At 35.8% G+C, this 12,422-nt stretch overlaps 1 long non-coding RNA gene and 1 pseudogene across 3 annotated transcripts; one reads left to right on the forward strand and one right to left on the reverse strand.

Annotated features, from left to right (window-relative positions):
- The first annotated feature begins 1,128 nt into the window (after positions 1-1,128).
- On the forward strand, positions 1,129-10,532 carry LOC147503633 (uncharacterized). 3 transcript variants are annotated; one of them, XR_015220226.1, is made up of 5 exons: positions 1,129-1,237; positions 1,758-1,838; positions 9,306-9,523; positions 9,962-10,014; positions 10,102-10,532. It is a non-coding gene; the product is annotated as an uncharacterized LOC147503633 (long non-coding RNA). The 3 variants fall into 3 exon arrangements; XR_015220225.1 differs by having other exon boundaries at positions 1,145-1,282; XR_015220227.1 differs by lacking the exon at positions 1,129-1,237 and adding an exon at positions 1,296-1,647.
- LOC147503634 (L-ascorbate oxidase homolog) lies at positions 3,150-8,528 on the reverse strand (annotated as a pseudogene).
- Positions 10,533-12,422: the final 1,890 nt, after the last annotated feature.

Genomic DNA, 12,422 nt, shown 5'->3' on the forward strand with positions numbered 1-12,422 from the left:
CTAATTGTACAACTTTCTATCGCATATCGACTATCACATATCATATATCAGTTAATAGCTTGATACTTCAACAGTTCAACTTGGTGTTCAAATTTGGCAATTACAGGACTGGGGCAATTAACCAGTACCACCCATAAACCAGCTTACGTTGTCCTCCAAGTGGACCCTAGTTTTTACTACAAGGAGTCAAGACCCACAGACCCAGTACGTGAGCGGTGTGAGTGGGACTCACGTGTCACTGTACCAAGATCTTATCCATGTATCTAAGCCGAATTTTTGTGGGTATGTCACCTCAAGTCCTCAATCACATCGGTTTGAAATTCAGTTTCATAATGTCTATGGGCATAAAATTCTACCTCCGAATTTGGAAGAAGCGTTCCAGATGTGATGGAAGAAACGTACTAGCGTTAGAAAACATTGAAAATCAACTAAGCAAAGCTTAAGAATTGAAGCTAAAAACTGCAAAAGAAAGCTGTGAATGTTTTTACGAATTTGGGAATTAAGAAGTTTTATGCCGGAAGGCACTGACACATCCTAGGAGTCCTAGTCCTATACTGTAAGTGATGGAACTATGGAAGAAGCGTACTAGTGCTAGAAAACATTGGCAATCAACTAAGCAAAGCTTAGGAAGCTAAAAAATAAAAACTAAAAGAAAGATATATATGAACATTATTAAGAATTTGGGAATTAAGAACAACTTTATGACAATCAAAACAACCAAATCAGCAAATGCAAATTCCTATAATAATTTCTACTAGTAGTATAACAACCAAATCAGCAAATGCAAATTCCTATAATAATTTATACTAGTAGTATCTTCTATTACTAATATGAACTCTTAAATTCATGTGGATATTTTTCTTACGCATAATACCCCCAAATAAAATATATGAATAATTAAATCAAGCACTTAAATCCTTTTAAAAATGACTATTTGGTATTTTTACACCCATGTAAATTCGTAGTACTAATATTGTCTTTCAATTAAAGTGTTGCTCAACACTGTTTAATAGGGGTAATTGGTCATTTCATGTGGCCAAATCCACGCCATTTTGAATTGTACGCACACACAATAAATGCACACTTAATACTAATTACGTGTCTTTAATTACCTTAAATACATAGAGTCTTTTCTCTTTCCGTCTCCCACTTTCTTTTGCTAAAAGAAAAAGATAACAAAATGAAAAAAAATCATATTTTCTCCTGCTGTTGCTCTTGAAGTTTAATTTGTCTAAAGGTTTTGCTTTTAATTCAACATCAACGATTATTCTCCTAAGAAAATGTTAGTTTGATGCTCACTTTGATCTTTGAGAGGTTTTGAGTTTTGTAAGGTTTCATTGTTGGGGTTTGGTTTTTCATGTTTTGGTCAGTGGGTTTTGCTGAATTTCTTGAAAATTCAATACCTAATTTTCATCTATTTGTTTCATTGAAACCCCCAAGTTTTATGAAAATTTTATTTTCGACTTATTGTTTTATTTGTTTTATTACAGAATTACCACGTTGAAAGATTAGGCAAGTCAGCTGAAACGATAATTTAATTTATGTTTATCTAATTTCCTATGGAGCACAATTAAGAAATTTTTATGTTTGTCTTCTTAATTTCATCAAATTTGTGAAGACAAAAGTGTTCGATCAACTTCTAGCTAGGTGGCTTTTATTATTTACAATAATGCAATTTTTTCTTTTTATTTGTTAATCAATGGTTGTTATATTTGTAGTTTGGTTTTGATTAATTGTTTTATTTATGGTGATTACAGAACATACACGACGTACGTGAATTGATCTCAGGGGTTTTTAAAATAAAATAGAGAGTTGCTATATATCACCTTTGAAATAAGGTAACTTCTACTTCTAATTCTTTACTTATATTCTCTAATTTGCGGATGGTCTCTAATTTCATGCTATCGTATCGTATCGTATTCCCCATAACTTCTATTAAAAAAAGGTCCCCATGGAGGGGAGAGTTCCTCATCTTTTGCATATATAAAATGAATAAAGGAAACTTTTCTATGATTCATGACCAATTAGAATTTTTCTATGGGGTTTGTAATGTTTTCTTCATTCTAGATTATTATTATTATTTCACTTTCTTTGCTATTTTGAATTGGTGTTTATAATAGATTATATTGTTTGTTTATTAAAGTTGTATGCTTCAATATGCTTAACTCATAGACGATGTAATATATCACCATTTAATAACAAACAAGACCAACATTCTCTTGGTATCATTTATGTTATGTTAATCGGATGGACTTGATAAAAAAAATTATCTCTTCGACACCTCTAATTTCAACCTCCATGGTTATCCAAGCATGTATGGGGCTTGCAAAGTTCATTAGAAATTAAATTAGTTGGCATTGAGTCTAATAGGGTTGATTATGTTGTCGTTGCGCTTTTAGCCTATGGACATAGTGGATTTGCTAAATAGCAAATTAACATCTTACAAGAGCCAAGCATTTAATCAGTGGCTTGCATGTTTAATAAGTGAGAATTTGGTCTTTTGTGTGCGTGTGTTTTTCCGAATCATAATGGACATTATCTCATTAGTGATAAGCCAGCAGGCTGATTTTTTAAATGTCAAGGTCCATGGTGCTTTTGTTTTTGAGGCATTTAGGTGCAAGACAACCTTATATGTATACTTGGAACGATAATTTTTTAATACTTATCGAACCGTTTGATAAGTATGCAAGACATATCTGTTTGATATTTCTCTTAGATTTGTTGCGTTTATAGACTTCTGTTTTTAACTGAGGGTATTTTGATTTGTGGCCAATTATAATATGATTTTGTGGTTCTTTAGCCTTTACTGCATATTTGACCAAGTTGGCTTTGGTTGTTCAGTTTTATGATCTTCTGTCTCCAACCTGCCTTGATGCAGAGTATGCAATAATTAAGTAAATGGATATCTAACAATTTCTCACACCTACCTGCAAAGATTTAATGTTCCTTCCCATTCTTTACACCAACTGGGTAGATGTCTAATCTAACACTTCGTGACCATGCTCTTGCTTAGGATGATTTTACTCCTGATTTTCTATGCATATTTTATTATTTATAACAGCTTTGTTTAGAGGTCATTTGATGTTTAATGTGACCTGATACACAATCTCCTTAGGGCGGTTCATTTGACAGATGCGATTAAGCCTTTTACAATGAATTGTGTAGCCATTGTTGAAAGCTTGAAGCTGCTTAGCTGCCTGGTCCACAGCAAAATTCGCCTTTCTTCAAGTGTGAGAAATAAGGCATGACCGTAGTGTACTTTGAAGTTTTAGGTTAGCTTAATTGATAATATACATGACCTTTTAACTATATTGAACATTTCATAAAAAAAATTCATGAATCCAAAATTTCTAACCTGGTCAAATCACTCAAGTGGTGGCTGAACAAAACAAAATCGCTCAATCGCTTCTAGCGTCTTCAAGCACTCTTAAAAAACGATAAGAATTACTCTGAATTATAATAATAACAATGCTTACATACGAAAAGATTCGTGAAATTACAGCATTCCCAGAAAGAATTAAAGCTCAACTTAGGATCATTTTGAAGTCAAAAATAGATGTGGCTTTCATATTACTACACTGTTCAATAGGTAACTAGGATGAGAATTCTAGGACTCATTCCTATTTCAACTTACAGAGTGGAATGTACTTTCTTACCACCAGTTCTAAAATAAATACATGTGTAGTGCTCTGACCACTGCCGCAGAGAAGGGCGTTTCTGGGAATGGAGTACTCATCCCTGGTTTTTTCACCAGGTGTGTGAACACGCAAGTAGAATTGTTGTCCAAGGTAACGATGAGCCCATAGTTCAGATCTCAAGTCCACATCCCAGCATTATCTAATGCGACGTACACAGCTGTCCAAGAATGGGGATATGCCTGCGATATCGAATTCAATAAGTCCAATCGTTGTTCCTAGATATAGAAGAATAATGCTATTTGGTAATTACTTTACTACTTCAATCTTGGTCTGCTTCATGTCTGACTGAGGTTAAACCTTCTGTTTTCGGAATGGATGACAATGAGATCTGTTCCAGTTTGTGCTAAATACAAATATCTCACCTGTACAGTACAACGGGAAACTGCATCTCTAAGATTGTACTGCTTCCTACTATCTGATGTCAACATCCCTATATTCATCCTACAATACAAAAACAAATTGTCTATAAAAAATACATTCATAAAAATATTCATATGGGAACTGACCCGTAAAAAAGGGGCACCACCTTGATATGAACATCCTAAAGTCTAAACAACAGTTTGATCATCCACCTATTGCCCACAATCGGCTAGATCTTATGGTCTAATAATTATGTGTCGTATTTCATTGAAGGATAATTCAAATGGAAATTATCTTAGCTTCACCCTAAAATGTCACCTGTGTGTTACTGTCAAACAAGATACCAACACTTACCCGACTTACAAAAGCGCGCATTATAGCCGTCAAGGTGCTAGCTCTGAACTGTATCGTCATTGTTCTCAAACACAATATCCACAAATGATCTAAAATCAGCAGCCATAACTGATGTCTTGAGGCGCATTCCACCAAAAGTGGGATTATCTGGTATGCTTCTGAGACGGAAAACTTGTCACACCCCGAATTTCGACAGAATTCGGAAAAACAATATTTGTTCCCGACTCTTCAATCTCCGAGGTGTGATGCACTCTCAACTTCCAAAAACTCATAAACAGTTTAAATATGTTGATAATTAAAAACCAATAAAAATTTTAACTAAAACAAAAGTCCTCTTCATTACAAAAATTAACAAATGATAATGCAAATAACCTTATCTCAACTGAAAATCTATATCACCTCAAAGGAAAACAAAACCTATCTTGAAAAGTGACGCTAACGCCAACCACAAGCAGCAACCAATTTTTTTCAACACTAAACCTGTTAAGACTTATCAACTATGTTTATTTAATGAACACACCCGATAAGCAAACATGCAAATCGGGTCAGCATTATAAAAATGCTTTGGTGTGAGTAGCTCTAAAATACAACATATACTTATACCAAATATATACACAATCCATAAGGCAGTTAGTTCCTCCACCGAGGCGCCTTAACTTCCAACAACTAATACGACATCTTTAAGTTCAATAACTAAGGCAGGTAGTTCCTCTACTAAGGCGTCTTAACTTCCCACTAACCACACAACAAACTATATTCATAATAAATAAGGCATGTAGTTCCTCCATCGAGGCGCCTTAGGTTATAACTAAACAAATAACCAACTATGCATATTATATCCGTACCGCATTTCATGCTCAATTACAGAGTGGGTCGTCTCTGCACGAGTAATTAGTTTGACCCACCTTTCTGCCAAACCATATACAATCATCTATCTAAAGATATATCATTAACCAACATATTACCATAATTATATTATTTAAGGCTTTCTTTGCGTGTCCCTAAAATCACGTCGTATCTATGTCTTACCTAGTTTTCCTGGTTACCACAATCGCTTCCCAACGCCGAACATGTACATCCACATGCCTCCCCACATAATGAACCACTCCGTGCGTAACTACCCCGAAAGGATGCCGCACACCGTAACCCCTCACACGAAAGCCATTATGTAAGCATCGCCATTATTCGGCATAAAATATCGCTCAGCGTCTCGTTCTATTTTTCGCGAACGGAATAATCAAGCCATTATTCGCCCGCCGAAGGGCCATTCAGATTCTTGAAACGCCGAAGGGCCAATCACATTACTTACGCCCGAAGGCCATTCAGATTCACTGAAACGCCAGAAGGGCCAATCACATTACTTACGCCCGAAGGCCATTCAGATTCACTGAAACGCTAGAAGGGCCAATCACATGAGTTGTGGTAGTTAGGTTCTAGAATTTTCGTTATGTAATTTATTCAAGTGTCATCCATTAATATCTCAGAAATAATACCACTATATCACGTGCAGGTCAAATACCTTATTGCACTAAGCCACAATATTTAGAAATATCTCAAATATATCTCATAACTACTTTCATTCTTTCACGTGCCAATATATTATTGCGCTAAGCCACAATCCCGTGGGCAAATATTCACCAATACTATACTACCTCATAGTAGCATCTCACATATATAATAATGGAGTATTTATACATTTTTTCCTCCAAAACTATTGTATTTAATATATATATATATATATATATATATATATATATCCCAAAATATTATATAATTTCACAATTGCTTCAAACGTATCGCATACATTTTTATAGCGTTTTAAGAATATTATATCTCCTAAAGTTTCTATCTCGTCACGTGTCAAAATATACACAATATCAACGTCAAATCATTTTTTTAGATAACGACAACCAAATTTATACAAACTTCCACAATATTTTAGCATTTGATTTGTCCATATACAATTTACAACATAAAACGTAGCACAATTAAATAGTCCACAATCCACAATCAAATCCCAATACTAAAGTCCATAAATCTAAGTCCGTATATAATTTAATACTCATAAAAACATATATATCAAATTCTTATTATCAGAATTCCCCTCTAGTTACGTGCCAATATTATATTGCACTACTCACATCAAAACTTAATTAGATAATGACAAACAAGGTTATACAATGTTCGACAATATTTTATTACTATATTTGTCCATGTACTTAAACATGTGAAAAAAACTGGAAAAAGTCAATATTCCACCGTCAATGGTCAATGGTCAAAGGTCAAAGTCAACCCATCATTGTCAAAGTCAACACATCATTGTCAAAGTCAAACTGTCATTGTCAAAGTCAAATTGTCGTTTCTATGTTCGACAGGTTCAGGGTCATAGTCATGGTTCATGGCTAAGGTCAATGTGCATGGCTCATGGGCTCATGACTAAGGTAATGGTTTGGACTCAACTGGCGAAGCCCAAACCTTAGAACCCAAAAGTTTAAAAGTTGAAAGACCCATTTGGATCTCTATATTAAGTCCTATGGATTGCCTCAAACAATATTAGAAATTGGCCCAAAACTAATTGGAAAAGGCCCAAACAAAACAAACTAAAATCGGGCCCAAAACCAACTAAGGCCCAAGACCAAATAATAGAACTTTGACCCAACCCAACTAACAAGCTAAGGCCCAAAAACTGAAATTAGATTTCGGCCCAACCAAAACTAAAACATTTCGGCCCATAGAAGTTAAACTTTTCGGCCCGGCCCAACAGATGGAACCGCCAAGCCCAAGCCCAAGAGAGACCACCAGGTCGTCTTCTCCAGCTTCTAGCAGCCACCAAAATCGGCCACCACCAGCTCTTCTCCTCTTCCCCTTTCATCCCACCGGTTTTACACCTTAAGAAAAACCCTATAACTTTAATAAAAGCTTCAACCCGATTCCTCACCTCACATCCCCTCCTCCAAACTGGATCTTGATCGCCATTAATGAATCCTTCAAGCTCTAACAGCCCTCATCCCATCATCAAGACCCATACCCCACACTTCCCCAATAACAACTAAGCTTAAATCAAACTGAGTTCAACCCACATAAGGTAGACGACGCCATAAAACTGTTTCCACCTTCGACAACTTCCACAAAATTCAAACCCGACCTCACCCAATCATCAAATCAACAATCCACATTCAATACAATATACCCAACACTTCATAACAATAGGAGTTTAAAACCCACACAAAACAAAGAGTTAAAACTATGCTGGACGATTTCTGTGAGGCTGACGCCATTAACGCCTCCAAGCTTTGACAGAGCTTCGATAGTTTAAGTTCAGAGTTTCAAAACCACAAACAAAAAGAGTCTAAATGAAACACAAGCTGAAATCTTGTTGTGAGGCTTGCGTCGCCATTAATAGCTTCTTGAAGCTTCGAAAGTTTAAGGCACAGTAACACAGTTCAACAGTTCAAATACAATTTCCGATATTTAACGAAGTTTAATAATACGACAGGCACGACGTCGAGTAAAACAAGATAATAAGCAGTATCAATAGGCATAAATCTTAGACAGTATACACCGATACACGAAAACTATAAATTCGGTGAAATAGCAAAAATAGCTACTCACCTATATTAAAAATCAACTCGACGAATTCCTTATTGTCCGAATCGTCGCGCTCCACCTTCCAGCAAACGAGTTTCTATCTCTGCCTCCATTTTTACTATTTTATTTTTCTTAGAACCCTATTCTCCAGAATAATACGAATATATACTTGGGTTTGAAACCCAAGCCCAACGCAGACTCGGGCCCAGAAACCAGGCCCACATATCCCAAATCCAATCTAATCAAATTTTATATAAATAAATAAATAAATAAATAATTAATAAATATGTATTTTAAATACGGGCGTTACAAAACTCCTCCAATATTGAAGTACTCTGCAAGCTTCAGTGGCGTATCATGTGAGACAAAAGAAACGCCGTTTATTCCATATCTTCCCTTGCCATTGATAAAACCTGCAGAGTTTGCTTGCCTAATGGTTCGAGTGACTCTGATACGGCCATAGTGGTATGAACCTTGCGGGTTCGGCCTAGGTCCACTAGCAGTTAGGTTAGTCCTGTGATAAAACATGAAATCTGTGTTCAGCCTTATGAGAGATAGTCTTGAGAGAACATTGATTAGTTACGTAATAAGAAGTACGATAATTTGATTTTATGACTTTTGATATATTACATGTTTTTATACTTTGCTGCTATTAATGGGGATAATCCTTCTTATGCTTTGTATTTAGTTTACTCTGTTCTTTACGTGGAGCAGAGAAAAAATTGTTCCCCTAATGCGTAACACACATAGTGATTTTGGAAGACAATTTAATGTCAGAACATTGTAAATCACTGTAGAATCACAATCCATTATGAAATCTTAATCCTTTTGGAGCTGGAATCCTGGTTGTGCTCCAATGTTAGGGAACTTTTAGAAGCCTAGCTGATAAACATTTACCTAGACGAAGAAAGTTGGTGAAGAGTTGCAAATAGATTTGTCCTTTCTGTCAAATTTAATCATTTTATTTGTTTATTTTATTTTATTTGAATGAAAGCAATGTGGTGGATGGATGGATTAGATTATTTTTAAGACGAAGTATGACCTTAAAATCATGTTAAGAGTAGCTGATTGTTGGATAACTGCCTTGCTGTTTTGTGTAGCCGCGTAGGCCTTTTGTCCTGCTTTTCTTTGTTCTACTATTGACTCCTGTAACAAATATAAAACAGGAAGAAATTTTTAAAAACCTCCAAAATGTTGCTTTTGTATCTCTTTCTCCATTTTATGATACAAAATGTTAAAAACCTCCAAGAGTGCGTATGTGTTTTAAAACTTTTATCTGATGGTCATTTGTTGTTTGTTGACTAGGTCTCTTGCCAAGATCATTCTCTATGTATGCGGTTACCTTATCATCAGGATTGTTTCTTCTTGCGAAACCTGCTATGGTTGCTTCATGGCAGCTGCAGGTGTCATCCTTGGCTGGCCATTTTTCAGTTCTGGCTATTCTTCCGGTTACATTCTATTATTTGAAGAGAAGTTTCAACAAAGTGTTCTTGTTAGCTGCTGCTACTTTTGTAGTTGTTCTTGTAAGTTGAAGAGTTTCATGAGCATGTATGTAAATACTTCATTTTATTACTGTGTTCTCATGTTAATGTGTTGAGCATAAAGTCACAAACATGGCTCCAGTAGTTTTCCCAACTTAATTGGTAGGTGCCATTGACGCGGACCTGGCACTAGAAAATGGAATTTTGGTGCTGATGTAACTCACTCCATTCCTGGACATAGCCCTTCTATTGCAGCTATAAGTTGCTATTTTCTTCCTATACTTGCTGATGTGTTACCTACATCCTTCCATATTTAAAATATATCTATTACTGGTGGTTGCTTCCATGGACTGGCTAGAGATACCCAAAAACAAAAGTCATCTGGTCTCGGCGCAACACCATCGCCAAGGATTGATCAAAGAAATTTACTCATAGGTTGAAGTTGGGAACCAATTAACCCCAAAATATTTGATATTACAGGTTCTTGCTCTCAGATGATGCTCCAGCTTCATGATGTTTATGACCTAAACAAGGTTAGGGGTTTAGTAACTTTGTATGCGTATATGTGCAGATGTGCTTAGTTAGCTACTAATTCTCTTCCTAATGGTACTCTTTATCAGATAAATATCAAGATCAAGATTGTTTCTGGAACACCATGTGGAGCAGTTGCTGTGGAAGCTAAGTGTGCTCAAGCTAACTGGGTTGTGTTGGACAAGTAAGAGCAATATATCCAAAAGCATATTTTAAACTTAAATGCATGCAATTTTGGTTATGAAAATTCAAAACTTACTAGTTCTTACTAAAGCTTTACTTTTACGTTGAATACTTCCCCTAATCCCATTTGCTTTATACTCAACTTGAAGATCCTCATAAGGGTACCTCTCATACAGGGATGATTCGGTTAATAAATATATCCTAATAATGTACAATAAAAAAAACAATTATGGTATATTACTATATTTGGTGGTGCTTATTGGAGAAAGTTGGCGATAAATCCAACGCCTAAAATACCCATGTTAGAATAGGAAATATCCAATTCAATGAATTATAAAAAGGCCATCCAATTATAATTCTAGATAACTATAACAATCTGAAATTTAATCTCTTTACATGAGTAAAGAAATATTTTCTAACTGAATTAAGTTCATCCCAAAGATACTCGGTTAATATATATTGGATTATCAATGGATTCAATGGGTTGTATTCTTGATATGATGATTTTTTGCATATATGTGAGTATGATGCATTCCATTTCATAATGCAGTTACTATACGAGAATCATTCCCTTTGACAATTGCTAAGTCTATGGTCATATCTGGGACCCAATTTCAAGCCAACGCCCAATGCATGAACACTCATAAGAAGAACACACTTCCAAAGATTCCCCACCCATCTCACTCTACCTGCGAGTAGATGGTTGCAACATATCAACTATTATAGTGGAGGACAAGTTAGAGCAACCTACTTTTTTTTTGTTATGTAGAACATAAGAGCTTCTAACTCAATTGGTTGTGTACCCCTCTCCTCATGGGAGAGGTTGCAAGTTCGAATCCCACCAAGTGTTGGTTGTGATTTATTTCTTGTGTAATTATGTGATAGGCCTTTGGGCCAAGTGAGACTGCGGGCTAGAGACAAAGTGCTACTACGATGGGTGGACGTGGACCTAGGGATGTCTAAACTGGTACCCGACTTTTTGGGTTTTGAACGGGTATCGGGTTACCCGAACCGGTTTTCAACAGGTCGGGTTTAGAGTCGGGTATTTTGTTGAGAAGTGTGACCAAACCCTACCCTAACCCTATATTTCGGGTACCCATCGAGCTCGGGTTTGGATTTTGGGTAGGATAAAGCCCGGTATAAATGAAGAAAGAATACAATAAGAAACTTTATTTGAAATATATATCTACATTTTATTCCTTCTTCGGCTATCTACCAATCCTTCAAACAAAATAAAACTTCTAATAAACTTGGAAGTAATTATCACCTATACTCGGACATAATTATTTGATATGATTTAAAAATAGATGGACTCAGAATGAACTATAGACACATGATCACGTGCAATTACTGAAAAAATTGGAAATCCTGATATAAATTTGTTCATAATCCAATATATTAAATAACTCATCATTGTAAACATGAATGAGATCATAATCCAAATATTTATCTAACTCATTCTTTTATATGAGATTAGTAGTATGCAATTGAAACCGGATTTGGGGTTCGATTTTGGTCCGGGTTCGATTTTGGGGTTTTTAGCCCTTTTAATGGGTTTAGGGCTAAATTATCGGTCGGGCTTAGGTCGGTCTGGGGTTTAGAGAGTGTGACCAAACTGTACCCTATGTATTTCGGTTTGGGTTCGGGTTTGGGTTTTGTCGAATTCGGGCAGGGTTCAGTGCGGGTATTTTGTTCGGGTTTTAGGCAAGATGGACATCCCTAGGTGGACCGAGGAGCGAAATCAAGTTTTCATGGACCAAGTGGAGGTGGTTGGGTCTACTCAAAATGGCATATCGGCGAGAGCCTTCGGGCAATGTAAGCCTTCAGGCTAGCTAGGGTCTTTTATGTAATTGGTGTAGGTCTGCCTTAACCCTCTAAATATTTAAAAAAAAAAAAAAAAAAATATAGATTGAGTATGCTGTTGTGTCGCATATGCCATTGTAACTCCATTTTGGATGATTGATTAACAAACCAAATGACTCAGCTTTGGAGGGTATGTCCCATTCTTCCAATTCAATACCTACGGTTGCATATTACCTATTTACCTAAGATTTGAATACTGATTTCAGTGAATAACGTTACATAGATGCTTTTGATGAACTAACTTTTTATCTTTGTTTGATCGCTTTGGACCAATAGTGCACTTTTTTGAACTAACTTTTTTATCTTTGAGAGGCTCAAAGTACATATGATTTGGACCAATAGGAATGAAGTTCTATTCAATTCA

This window comes from Coptis chinensis, chromosome 4, assembly GCF_015680905.1.
Source record: "Coptis chinensis isolate HL-2020 chromosome 4, ASM1568090v1, whole genome shotgun sequence".
Lineage (NCBI taxonomy): Eukaryota > Viridiplantae > Streptophyta > Magnoliopsida > Ranunculales > Ranunculaceae > Coptis > Coptis chinensis.